The sequence below is a fragment of the Falco punctatus genome, assembly GCF_963210335.1.
Source record: "Falco punctatus genome assembly, chromosome: 2".
In the NCBI taxonomy this organism is placed as follows: domain Eukaryota; kingdom Metazoa; phylum Chordata; class Aves; order Falconiformes; family Falconidae; genus Falco; species Falco punctatus.
In genome coordinates, this window is record NC_137581.1 from 82806157 (window position 1) to 82820950 (window position 14794).

The window sequence follows — 14794 nt, forward strand, 5'->3', positions numbered from 1 at the left end:
AAGTGAGGCTGCACCGATGCTGCAAACAGCGGGATGGCCGCCCCTTTTGGCCGGCTGGGTGTGCCGTGTGTGGTGCTGCCCGGGATGAGGTTTGCCCTCCTGGCTGCCAGGGCACACCACTGACTCACACTGAGCCTCCTGCCAACCAGCATCCTGGATCCCTTTCTGCAGGGCTGCTCTCCAGCCACTCCTCTTTTTTATATATATAACAATTTATATTTGTTATCAGGCCTTTGCTCATGAAGTGCTGTAATGTTGTAGGAACTCATCATGATTTTCATGCACAGCTGAGAAGCCACGCTGTTCATTGTGTACCTCCCTCCACAGAAGCAATTCCACAATACGGAACGATACTGCAATTATCTCACACTGGTGCTATTAAACAAGAGCTAACACTTTGACTTGCTGATCTGTTAAAACATCAGCTAGCGGGACAGACTAGATCTTGTTTAATTACATCCATTCTCAGTCCTCCTCCCATCAAAAGCTGCAAGGAAAAGAAGTGTTTGTATATGTGCCATAAGTGAGCTCGGGGGTGGGGAAAGGAAAGGATAAAATGGATGTATGCCTTAACTATTTGGACAGCCTGCAAAGCTGACTGTTTTCTAGGGATTTAGCTATGTTAAAATAGTTATTTGAATAACATTACTGTGTGAGAACTGAAGTGTAACTTCAAATAATACTAAGACATCCTCCCCCCACACCCCACTGAAGCAGACTGGTTGAGCTCCCGAGCCATGAGTCCTGCTTAGCTGTCACCTCAGTGCCCAGGGGAGAGACACCAGCTACCAGTCAAGACCTAACCTGTACTTGAAGCCAGCTCTGCCCTTTCTGCCTACTCTGCGCTCTTGGGCTCAGGTTCTCCAGTTCAGCTCTGGGTTAACATGTCAGTTGACGCTGTATGAGAAGCTGTTTGCTGAGCAGCTGCCCCAGCAGCACCCTCCTGGCAGCTGCTGCCATGGACAAAACCCTCTTATGTTCTCCAACCTGTGGCGCTGGACCAGCAGCCATGCAGGAGTCAGCTGGGGAAACCGTACTGCAAACCTCGGCTTTTGCCAGGCAGCACTTGCAGACCTGCAGCCATCACACTATTGAATTTTCTGCATAGCAGGAGCCTCCAAAGGTGGGCCCTGGTTGAGCATGTTTTCCCCTGCTAAATAAAAGTGGGCCAGGTAGTGAATTTTGGTTTGCTGTGCTGAGCCACAGGACCTGCAGGCTCGCAAGCTTCCCGGCTCTGTGCAGGACCATTCCGGCTCACTCCTTGCGAGCTGAATTGGCTCAGGGTGGGTATGGACACGTGTGGGTGTGATTCAGTCAGGGCCATTTGTTCCAAGGGCCCAGGCTAGGTCCTGTCCCTCTTGTGTAGCAGTGTAGGTGCACCTCACTTTCACAGAGCTCCGTGCTGGATGCACATGTTTAATGTGTGTTTGGGGTACCTCTAGGTGCTCAGAAACATTAAATTCCTTTTGATTTCTGTGGACTGGAATTTACCTTGGGAGCAACTGTTGTGCTGGGTAGTGCCTTTTCTTTTGTGCTACCTCACAAATGGGGACCAGGGCAAGCTTTAGAAATAAATTCATTCTTTTCTATGCTCTAGGTGCCCTGGTCTATGCATAGTTGGCCATAGTCAACTTGAATTCATCTTAGCTTCAAAAGCACACTCGGTCATGAAAACAGGTTTGTAAGTTGCTTTCCTCTACACACTTCTGCATTTGTTTTGTTGTAGATGGGTACTTTTAAAAAAAATAAATGCCTACACACCCCCACACCTCTTGCTCACTGCACAGTTTGGCATGTTCTACATTCAGCTCTTATGGAAGAGTCAGCTGCTCAAACAGGGAAAGATTTGAGTCTGAAGGAATCAACCTTTTATTTAAACACACTGTTGACTAGCAAACAGCACATTCCGGGCATCCTGGAAGAGGATTATTCCAGTTTGTTTCATTTACTTCAGATGATACGTCCTTGAAACTTCAGTGGCAGTCACGGTCGGGTAGTGACGCTGGACAGGTATGCAGCTGAAGCCCAAGGTGACCTGTCAGCCGTGTGGGTTTTGTTCGGCAGGTTTGCTTAGCCTGTGGGCAGCGGAAAGTTTTTGGAGCGGTTTGGTGGGGTGCAGCAGCGCTCCTCCATCTTTTATGACTGCCTCAGAGACAGACACCGGCAGCAAGTCACAGGGGTCATCCTGACCAGAGTTTTTCCAAAGAGTCCTCTTTTCTTTCATAATATGTGGTACTGTACAGCCCTACATTGTGCAGGGTATTTGTGGGGCAGCAGTACCAGTGCTGGGCACAGAGTGGCTGTGGCACTGCTTCTGCTCTTCTCCTTCTCCTTGGGGGGCTGGAGATCTCAGAGACCTGATGGTGTTCTGTAGAAATGAGAGTTCCTTCTCCCTCCTGGCTGAACGGGTTTGGGAGGGAGACCTGAAATTCACTGTGCATGTTGCAGAAGGTGCCAGGGGTCTGACTGTTCTATGGGGCTATAAAAAAAGGTAAGACAAGGTGTTCTGCTTTACATTTCATGAGAAATATAGGGCTGGCAGTGGCCTCCTGCATCTCCAAACCCAGATCAACTGCAGGCAAATGCACTGTAAAATGCTGTTTATAAACTTGGCAGGCTCCATCTTAAAGCTACGTGCTTTTGCCTGAACTCACAAGTCCTCTCAGAATCCCCTGAGAGTGAGGCTCTTGGAGATCTTCACTGCTCTGAGTTTTGTGGCGCTACAGAGATTATGTCAGCCACAGAAAGCTGTGAGCCTGAGGTGATATTTGTAAGTTTCCAAGGAAAAAACTGCCCTTTTTCCATCTTGTTTCTGTGCTCCATTCCCTTTGGGCAGAGTTAGGACCACAGTCAGGCAGCAGCTGTTAAACTGTGCTTTTAGAAGCATCTTGATTCATTCTCCTGCAAGAACAACAACAAAACTCACCCAGCCACAGCTCTCTTTCAAAGACCTGTCTTAAAGTTAGGGAGGAGCGGAGGGAGCCAGAGGGAGGAGTGCAGCACAGGCTGGCCCAGAGGTGCTCAGCATCCTGTGCAGGACCCACCACAGACTGTGTAGAGGGACTATCCATAACTGCTTCCCTCCTTCCCCATGGCCGGGACACCCACCCTGCAACTGGGAGGGAGCGGGAACATCTCTCTCGGGCTGGCATTGCCTGTTCTGTTCTGCTTTTCGTGCCTTGGACAGCTTTGGTCAGCAGGTTGGGTTGTCCCATGCAGAGGAGAAGGCAGATCCATGGGGTGGATTGGAAGAAGAGACAGGAGGGTGCTTTGTCTCCACATAAGTAAGTGAAAGAGAGCAGGAATTAATAAAGGAGAGACTCCAAGAGATTTGGAAGAGCAGGAGAGGTGTCTGAGAAGGTACTTCAGCTCTCCCCATCTAACTCCATTATTAATTTTAGAGACGTTAGTTTTAGGAAAGCAGCAGGCAGATAACTCTGTAGGATTCCTTGTTTGGCCTTAAACAAAGTATTTGCTGATGAAGGTCTGAACAAGCAAAGGCAGATTTTTAGGTTGCTATGTGACAAACTTGGGAGTCCCCGCAAAAGGTATCAGAAATGTTCTCCATCTTCTCACAAGTCTCTTGTTCTAGTCCAGCTTGGCAATTTTGCAGAGAACGCCTTGCATGTTCGCCTTTGCCTCCACTGTTGGCATTCGTGAGCTGCTGTACTGCTCCTCGGTGCAGCTATGCAGTGCTTTCAGACACTTACCTGCCTCTGCCAGCAGCTGGGCTCCTCAGTTAACCAAACTAACCAAAATAAATTCCAAAAAAAAAGGAATTTAAAAAGGAATTTATTTTTCTCTGCTTTTCCCTCATCCCACAGTTTCTTGGAGCTTTTTGTCCTATAAATGTTGCATGCATCACGCTGTGACTCTGGAGGACTCAAGTTAGCAAAGCTTACACAAGGAAATGGTTAAAAAAATAAGAAAGCCAACCTGTCGTTATCGACTTTTAGAGCAAATGTAATTATTTGAAAACCTATTTATATCTACAGCGTTCAACACTATGAGGAAATTTTAAGACATTTAAACATTTTAAAAAAATTAAATGAATTATTACAAAATTAATATTTTATGCAAATTCTAATTCCAGTGGAGAGAGACGGGGTACTGGGGTTTGGGGTTGGATTTTGTTGTTTGGGGTTTTTTTTCCAACGTGAACATCACTGTGTTTTTGCAGATCTGAATATAGCAGCACTGTGCTAATCAACAACAAACAGAAAATGCGGCTGACCAGCCTGTATCATTGTTTTACATCAGTGCTTTTCAATATCTTAGTTTTTAGCTTTACATATCTTTGTTTTTAAGGAAAGACGTCAAAATCTTACTCTGCTTCTCTTTGATTTTCCAAATTTTCCTCCCCCTTCGAGTTGCACAGGCATTTAAATACACAAATAAATAAAAGCAGCCCTCTCCACCCCATCCCAAACCTTTGCCAGGGTGCCCCAGATGCTAAAACAAGCAGTATTAGCCTGGTTCAGGGATTGGCAAGGAGCAGGTTAAAGCTGACGAAATTAAGATGATGCAAACTGTGCCCCAGAGAACTGATTCCCGGGGAGCTCCTGAGCCAGAGGTGTCCGGAGGAGCCGCTTCAGCCTGGCACGGGAGCCAGCGGAGGCGAGCAGGTCTGCACCCGGGGCTCCACATCGGGGCTGTGGGGAAGATTGTTGTTTTAAATAAAAATGTGGCTTTGAACCCAGGTGGAAAGGAAGATGTGGTTAACCCTTTCGTTGCCAGCGGTGGGAGGATGCGTAACAACATAAGACACCCACCCACCCACCCCGGTTTTGCTTCAGGTGAACCCACCGGCTGGACCCCGCAGTGTTCTCCTGAATTTGGCTGTGTTTGATGTTTTGCAAAGAGAAATTGAGTCGTGGGGTTTTTTTTTCCCCCGTCTAACACTTCTATTTCATTCTTGTACCTGGGAGTCTTTGGGCAGAGGCTGACGTGGGAGCCTTAGGAACAAAAGGAAAACAACAGCTGGGGTTCGGCTGTGAACTGCTTGCCCACGCAGGTAATTTCTGACCTTTAATTTCGGCGAAGCGCTTACAAAAACTGTGCTGTCAGAACCCCGTTTTCCAGCTCTAAATAACTCTGGGTTTCAGTCTCTGTAGCTGCCTGGCTAACAGCTTCCCCGGGCCCTCCTCCCCTCCTCCTGCAGCCCCGGGCTGTTTTCCTCCACAGAGCAGGAGTTAACACAAAGCTTTTAGCAAATGTGGCATTTCCTCCCCCTCCGCTCTTCCATTGTCACAGATGATTTGACAGAACAATTTTACCTTTAGCAAGTGGGGTGTTTTTTGTTGGTTTTTTTTTTTTTCTTCTTCTTTTTGTTGTTTTAAACAGCAATTCTTATAATGACAGTGGAAATGTTCTTTTACATGAAGTGTTGATTTTTCAGGGGGAAAATACCCTCCGGGCTAGCTTCCTCTGCATTCCACATATTCTCCTAAAAATTTGTGGTAGGTTTCCAATTTATATGAATATTTAACCTCATTGGTACTTGGAATATACTTGGATCTGTAAGGAAATGGAATATTTTTCCCTTTATTTAACACATCACATCACAGTTACTTGCTGTCTGGCTCTGCTGTATATTCGGTAGGGGCACAGACATATCCCTTCAGATGGAATGTTTTCAGTATTTCAAAACCAAGATTTTGTGTTGGAAGGGTTTTCTGCTTCTGTTCTCTGTGCCCACTTTGAGGAATTGTGTGTGGTCCCCTCTATTCATCCTTCCCTATCCTGACCATCCGTGCTCCGTTGCCAAAAGCTAGCATTTTACAGACTTTAAGATTAGAGAAAATGTGTTGCCTTTCACAGATTATAAATTTGTTTCTGACACAGCAACATAGTTGTTTTCCCTGTACTCTTAACACCAAAAATATTTCCCGATGTTTCAGTGTTGGACACAGAAATTTTGGGGTGTCTCTGTTTGAACTCTCACAGAGCATGGGGATGGGGTCCAGCACTGCCCCCCTGCACAGACGCATCACATAAGCTTATCCTGCTCCCAGGAACTGCCCTGGTAGTGGGAGTTCCTCAGGTTTGCCAGGTCCAAGCAGGCGTCCCTCAGAGCTGGTGGCCCCAGCAGCCTTACTGCTTTCAAGGACAACTTGATTATAAGGCTGATTTTCTTTTTCAACACTGTAGCATAAAAGAAAACTTTGCAATCTCGGGCAATTATTTTCTCTTGACGGTGAACATCGGACGGCAGCTCATTACATGTTCGTTGACTCTAGCCCATCCTCCCTAGCGTGGCAGAAGCAGCAAGCTGGGGTGACCTCGGCAGCCTTGCACCCACCTTCCCGGCATATCCAGGTGGGAGGGAGCTGCTGGGGAGGGCTCAGGCCGTCCAGGGGCCGGTGTGGGGGACACAGCCAAAAGTGGGGTGAAAGCAGCTGAGATTGCCCTCCTGGTCTGATAGGGGGGCTCCATGTCCCACCTACTTTCAGTTACGGGTGTGAATGACAAAGTGGGAGGATGAAGGACCTGTGCCACGGGTCGCTGGGTCTGTGCTGCGGCAAAGCCATGTAGGTGTGCAGTCAGTCTGACTTCAGTGGGCTGAGGAACAACTGGATCTTTCATGCTCCATTCTGCACCTTAGCCTCCCCTTTCACACCAGCACGGGGCAAAACACTGGCTCTTCAGATGGAAGAGTCCCAGAAGCTGACAGGTCACAGCCTGAGCAGTTTTTAACATTGGGAGGTGGTAAACAACCTGCCATTGCCTTAACCTGTTTGTTCCAGGTGTTTCCCATATCCTGGTCTTTTCTAGATCCCTACTCTGATTCACAGCTTTTAAGATAATTTAACCACCATTATTTTTTTGCAGTTCATGGGAGAGCCCAAGATCAGAAATGTTTATTCCTGGCTAAAGCACACATGGTTTCACATTAGACATCAGATACCAGGAAAATGAGGCACCTCATGCAGTAATACTTTGTTCCATCAGAATATTTTTGTCTATTGGTACTACTCCAACGCTTGCAAGAGATGCAGTTTATAAAGAACTTTTTGAAGGACAGGAATGCAGAGGCTACAATGCTTTGAAATATAGAAACATGACCAAAACCAAATTTTAACAGAGACTGGAGAAGAAGAGCTTGAGGAGGAAAAAAAATGAAGGTAAGAATGTAAATGTGTTTATTTACTAGCCAAGGTTGTGTTGCATGTTACAGGGAATTCCATAAAGGAATCTGGCAGGCAATAGGATTTAAAAACTTAAGCTTTTCAGATTTCCCCCCCCCCACCCCCTGCCAAATAGTTAATTTAGGCTACAGTAAGCAATGACTCCTACACAGTGCTGGAAATTACAGCAACCGGGACTTGTTTTACCACTGCCAACAACTGACGATTTCAGCAGCTGTGGAATTTGTTAAGAATCAGGTCTGTGCCACGCAAGTGGCCAAACACGGGGTGGAAAAAAGAAATAAAGGCGATTCCCATGTGGATGAACTCCTGGGAACCCCTGGGATAACAGAAGGGGGGAAAAAAAAGAGGGGGTGGGGGTGAGAAAGGGAGCAGAGGAGGAACTGAAATGCAGAATGGTTTAAATCCAGACTGTCCGTTCAAGACAAGGAAGCCAATCTCACGACAATGATCGTGACTCCTGTTGCGGCATACCAGAGCTGCTTTCTCCAGCGAGGCTCCTGGGATGGAGCGGTTTGTCTGGCAGCTGGCTCCTCGCCAGGAGCACGGGAGGCTCCAGCTCTGCCCTGGGACGGCAGGGTGGCCAGACTGCCACGAAACACCTTTCTCAAGTCAGGCTTCCCACCGCCCTTCGGACAAGCTGCGGCTCGGCGGGGCCGCGGGGGAGCGAGGCGCGGCGGTGGGCTGGGGGCTGCTGTGCCCGGCCGTGCGGGGGCCCTGCGGGGCGCAGGCAGCTTGTGCCCCGGGCTCCCTGAAAACCAGGCAAAAAGCCGGGGGAGGCTGGGCACCACAGGGTCCGCGTGTGTCCGGCAGAGCATTTCTTTCAGTTTTGCCTCTGGCCCCTGGTGACTCCCTCTGTACTCCCTTTGATACCGACTCTTTCATTCCCTTGGGTAAAAACCAGTAATTAGGGGACAAAAGCAAAATTAAAGTGACCGCTGTGCTGCAGGTTGACACCAAGGCCGTTATGCTTCTACGGTGCTATTTGTGTCCCAGCATGCTGCTTTTCCTGATTCGCTTCTGCTTTTTTTTGGTACGCTTATTTTGTTTTTCTGCAAAAGTAACAAACATAAAAGCCAGTTTCTGGTAGTCAGTATCACCTTTGGGGTGTTAGCAGTATGGGCACGGTTTTGCTGCAGAGGTTTTTACTAGACATCTTTTTAGGTGGAGGTATTCCTGTTAGCTTTCTGAGTTGATAAATCCCCATTTTTACAAAATTTGAGTATACTTTTTAAAAAAATCTCCTTTAAAATGTGGAAAGAATGTAAAAGTATTTCCGCCTTTTAATAGAAGTAATGTTTTTAACAGGGGGAGGAAACCTCTTCTTTCGTTTTATTTGTAAAGACCAATGCACACGTGCACAGAAGCGATCAAGACCAATTCAGAGAGGGCGCTTGTCTTGCGTTTTGCTTTTTTACATCTCCTCACCCCATCAGCTCCTCTGCATGACTGACAGCTGATCGAGCTTTCTCCTTCCAGCAGTTTTCCTTTCAGGTTACCCACAGCTATTCCCACCACGTGGGTGCCAGCAGCTTCCCTTGGAAATCAGGCCACATGCAGTGGTGAAACAGCCTCTCTGCTCCCAAGGATACACGCACCAACCTAGAGCACGCCTCCCTAAAGATTTCCAGAGGGCAGAGCTGCACATTCACCGGCGGGGATGAGGTTATACTAACTCACTGCTTGCAAATCTGATGACTTTGTGGGGTGCTCCAGCAGCCGTGGAGGCAGCAGCTCTGCCATGGGGAGCACTGGCACTGGAGGGCAGCTGTCTCCCCTTGGCTCTGCCAGCTAGCTGAAACATTTGAGACAAGTCGATTGAAAATAATTGGCACAGCTGGTTTTATGTAATTTTTCCTTTTTTTTTTTTTTTTTTTTCTTTTCTGCAGCAGAGACTGAGTGACAGAAATAGGAGTTGAGAGCTGTCTGATGGCTTTAAAGGGTTTTTTCTTTCTAAGCCAATGCTGTACATTAGTCAAGATTTTGATTGATGACCTACTGTAGGATGTAGTTAGAGCTCCCATTTAGCTCTGCTGTATTCCAAATGCAGTAATTGATTACACAGGTATTGCAACAGACTTTTTTTTTTTTTTATCAATTCCTTGGGTACTTTGACCATGGCACTTTAAGGAAGTACTTTAAATAAGGGGATTGATCAGGTAAGTAGGTAGACAGCACTGAAGTCTTTCAAGTCAGTGACCTTAAACTGTTGGCTATAAGCTACCAGATAAATTACTATGAATTTAGATTAACCATACTGCTTCTGTCCCTGCTGCCTAATGAAAAGCATATGCTCACTAGATTAAGGGCATGTAAATTTGTCATCATAAATTCACACACTGGAGCGTAATTAAAGTGAAATTCGACTGCCTTTATAAAAACATTTGGTGCAACCATGAATTTTGTTTCCCTTATGAAGCATTCTTAATATTTTATGATGTGTATTCATGCCAAGAACTTAGCTATGTATTTTTGGTGATGCTGGGTGACATTAACGGTGTTACTAAATTTGATTGCCAGAGCCCTTTAGCGTGAAGTTGCACAAGACTGAGGAGAAAGAGCAGCGTGGTGATGTCACAGCAGTCACATTGCACCAGGGCACATGTCTCTCAGAAGTACGCGAAGCGTTATAGTATCTGCTAGCGCTCTGCTGACTCCAGAAGTTTCCCAAAAACAAAAGAACACAAGCTGAGGGACCCAAATTTGTCACTGGACCAGGAGACTGCAGTCATTAAAGCAAGATCAAAGGCTTGCCCAGGAGCTGTCCCAGTTCAGAGACCTGCTGCCGTCTGTGGTTACAAGGAGTGCCTGGAGAGGATCTGGCGGCAGTGGTGCCAGTGTCTGCGTGAGCTCTGCACAGAGGGAGTTGCTGGAGTCTCTGCTCTCCAATCCAGTGAACACACCACATACCGGCCCTGCTCCTGCAGGGACAGGGCATCTGTGTATGCTGGCTAGCTCTCACTCATTTCTTTTCCATCCTTCACGCCGTGAGCTGCATAAGCCCTTTAAGGTTTAGTGCCTGCAAGCAAGTGTAGTTCCTCCACAGCAACACCCTGCATTAGTGGCAGAACAGGACAGGAAATAAACTTCAGGGTTCCCCATTTATTCCAGTTTCTTCTGTTCTGCTGGATTTGAAATCCTGTAGTTCCACTTCTGTCTTCCTTGATCTGCCTTCTTTTCTGTTCTGTAATACTTGTGTGGATCCCCTCTCCACCTTCTACAAAGATGAAAATTTTTAAGAATATGGTTTAGGGCCTGCAGAAGAAAAAAATTTAAAAAGCAGGACAGTCCCCAACCCTTACTTGAGCATGATTTTTTTTTTTTTCCTGGAGAACACCTGTGAATTTTAGCACAAAGCAGTCACTTCACCATAGCCAAGAATTGTGTCAGTACAGGATTCAAACTGTCATTGTTCTTGCAGGTTTTTTTGTTCTGAGACAGATGCTCATGTCCTTACACTAGACTCTGGCAGCGTCCTTGTCGCCTCCGCTGAGGCTGACCCATAAATCCCAGCAATGGCTCGCAAGGTTGCTCAACATTTGTGTTTTGACGTGGTTTCTTCATTTCCACTTCCTTTTAAGACTTGAATGTAACACACATTTCAGATCTGCTTCAGGCTTCCCTTGCCCGTGTGCTGCAACAGCAGTGCGCTGGCTGGAAGAACTCTGAAAGCTGCTATGCCTGCCACAGAGAAGTCTGGAACGTTGGGGCATACACAAAATGTAGATTATACCTCCCTTCTGCCAAGTGTAGACTTGGGGGGATTATCTAGAGAAAGCAGCATCCTGACTCTTAAAAGAAGCCTTTATTTTATGGCTTATTTTCTCTCTTCACTCTAACTATCAAAAGCAATTCTCAGGCTTCAATTCTGACTTGAAATTCTCTCCTTTTTCAGAAACATCAGCACTTCAGGAGAACAGCTACCCAGACTCCAGGTACTCCCCAGTCCGAATACCGGGCAATACACAACTAAGGTCTGAAGCAGACCCAACCAAATGCATCTTGCTCTTTTTGCCAGAGGCCAGGCTCCCCATGGAAAAACCCTGTGGTGACTGGACCACCACTCCCTGCAGCTGTTACATCCTAAATCCTACAGACAGCACTGTATGGTTTCCCAGCCTGGCTGAAAGTTCCCTGCTGCTGAATATTGCTTACTGACTCTCCTGCCCTTCTCACTTCAAGCACACAGGATCCCAACACAGGCAATATTTTCCTTGCACCCTGCTCCCCCCTGCAGCCTCACAGGAGGGCCTCAGAAGAACAGTGATAACTTCCCTTTGGGAGCCAAAACTGTGGCTCTCTGTGGTCTTCCTTCACAGAGCTTCACGTGACAGTTTCATTGCTTTCCTGGTAGCGCTGCACAAAACCCGTATGATTTCTGCCGTTATCACATAAATCTTTTTACAGTGTGTATTCTTGGGATGATTAAATTTAAAGAGAACGATCAAGAGCAGGTCTAATAGTGTTGACAGCACTTTTCATCCTAATTAACTGAATTCTAAGTAGGAAAATGCTATTCCTGGCTCAGGGATCAGTATTGTAATTGTCTGTCTGACTAGCAGTTAAGGACCAGTACTGTTGTACAGTGTAATGCGTCTTGCTTACCTAGCTCAAACCAAAGGGCAGCGGCTTTAGCCTAAGGCGCACAAAGCAACTAGTATTTCAGAAATCACACACATTAGAGTGCCCAAAAGCAACTTTACTAACAGCCAGGGGCCCACAGACATCAGAATGAACAAATGCAATACTAACATGAGAAGAGGGAATTCAAATGTGCCCTTCAAAGTAATCTAAGACTAACTTGAAAAAGTAAAATTAAGAGCCTGCAGTAGCAGCAAGCAGCTGGAACAGAGCTGACAGGATGACCATCTCAATGGCAGGTCCTGCATTTAAACGAACTCTATACTGCAAACTTCAGACTGATTACAATATAGCTACTTAAGTATACGTGACATGCAGACATTAAAGACTTACAATTAATTATACAGTCACTTTAAACAGCCAGCTCCTGTAAAACTCTGCACTAGTATCTGAAGTGCACTATTAATCTGATTAAACCTCTGAATTAACTAGGAAGGCATTAATTCAGCATAGACAAGAAGCTCAAGCTGAAGTAAATCTTCACCAAAGCCCACAGCCCAGACAGCCTAATCTTGCAAAAACAGAGTCCTAGTACTGTACAGTAAACGTGCAACAAGTGTTATCCCCCTTGCTTTTTTTTTTCCCACCCTCCTTAAAAGGCCTTGCGGAATACACTCTCTACAAAGCTGCAATTTTAGTTACTTATTGCTTATAAAAGCAGGTGAACACTCTCAAACTTTATGGTACTACAGTGCTCAGCCTAACAGAATCACAATGTAGTTTATTTTTACCCCAGAGATACTGTTCTTCCGTTAAGAGAGTCTTCAGGAAAAGTCTATCACAATCGTGCTTCCCATTTACTTCAAATGAATTACAACAGCTTTACTCTTGTGGGAGAGCTGAGCTGCTCATTTCTGATTGTACACAGGGTCACTTTAGCACAGTTTCTGATCGATGTAGGATGTAGCAAAGATGTTGCAACTGACCAGAAAGTTCATGCAACAAGTCTCAGAAATTGGAGCTTAAGCATCTCCTTAAGAAATATGGGAATTAATATAAAAAGACTTAACAACTGTAAGTTGGTAATTAGAAGTTTCAAGGAGTGATTTGAAATATCAGGAAACGTACTGAGGCATTGTTTTTGAAAAACTATTTTAACATTTTAAACCTCTTAGCATTGTTTAGGACAAGCAGAATCCCATAAAGCAGCTTACTGTATTTCAACTGCTTTGTGTCAAAGACAGCTGAAAACAATGCAAGCTTCTAAGTATTTCCAGAGCATTTACCTTTACCTTACCTTTTTGTTTGTTAACCTTTCACTGCAAACTGGTCCCTGCACTCTGACAGTAACCTGACTGTGGTCGTCCTTCCTCCTGCCACATACCTAATTTATTTTAGGGTATAGTTTATTTGGCAAGATTCTACTGTTAACATATACTACCCCCTTTCTTACCCTAGACCATGCTTCCTACTGAAGTTCTGTGGTATTGTCTTCCATATTAATTGATCTCAAAACAGACAAAGACATTTAAATGTCTTTAAAAGACCATCTTGTAACAGTTTGCTTAGAACATTAGGTTTCATGCCTATCAAATGGGATGATAGAGCAGTATTTTGATTGTTTTTGTAATAAAATTGTACAGCTTCATTGGATGGATTTGATTCTTATTACAAATCTGCAAGTCTGTTACAGAATGTTCAATAATTAAGACTACACATTCTTGTCAGAGAAACCGTCAGTGCAACTCTTCCTTTCAATCTATTGATCTTAAATCACTACTGGTCTTAATCAGCCAGATTGATTTTAAGTGCCATTAAAAGTAATTTCAAATTATTATAACATATATAAACTGGTTTTCCTGAACTTGGGCAAAGCTGCAGCACATTACTCAATTCCACATGAAGCGCCATTCAGGATCTCCAAGACACGAACAACTTCAACCCCTCCAAATCAGACATTCCCAGTAAACAAGACTAATTCAACGAGCAGATCTTTTCTGGAACTGGAACAAATACCTCAAAGGTAAGCACATTGGAGGACAAGATGATGAAATAAAAAGTTTCCATTCATGTTGTTGCAGTCTGGAAGAATTCCTTTTACCACAAGAGCAAATGAGTTTTTAAAAAGTAGGTAGCTCTAAAAAAGATTCAAGCCAGAGACTAACTGCTTGTTTTCCTAAAGTCACTACTTGGTTTAGGAAAATTAATCCATACAAGGTGATCTTCCACCCTTTGCTTTTGAAAGACAGTAAAAACTAAGCTGTTACAGACTTAGGCCCGCTGTCACATGCGGGAGGCTGCCAGCACCTACTCTATTCAGCTAAGCAGATACTAAACAGAAGTATACACATCTATGAAGCCACAAAGAAGAAATGCATTCAAGAACAACTGTTCTTTGTTTTATTGAATGGTTGAAGCAGGACTATAATCCAGGTATATTTAAATCAAGTGTTGGTCCACTCTTATAATCAAAAAGAATTTTTTTTAAATAATAACAAAAAACACAAATGGAAGGAATATGAAGCATCATAATAAGAACTTCCAACTGTATGTGACATTAAACTATGATCAGACTGGTGCTACTTCAATATTTATAGACTCTCCACTGTATAGACCAGCCACACTAGTGTCATTTACCTTCAAATCACTGATGTTCTAGGCGAAGGATCCTTCTATCTACAGCTCACATCTGAGCCATCAACATGAGATCAAAATGCCATTTGTGCCACTAGAATTGTGGTCTTGTAGAAATATTTCTATATTTAGTATTTTACTAAAGAATAATTACTATCCTCTCTGAAGTTACATATAGCCATTATATTTACATCAAACATCTACAAATGGTTCATAATATGCAACACAACAATTTAGCTATAATTTCTAATCTTCCAGTGTAAAAGTTTCAAACAACATGTCGCTATTATAATTTCAAATTATCTGTTTTGCACACAGTCACAGGCAGTACAGGGTATTTCAAAAACTCATGTTACATAACAGAAAAATGGAATGATGTTACTTTCATAACAATTACTTTGGGGATTTTTAGGTTTTTCTGTTTGGTGGTG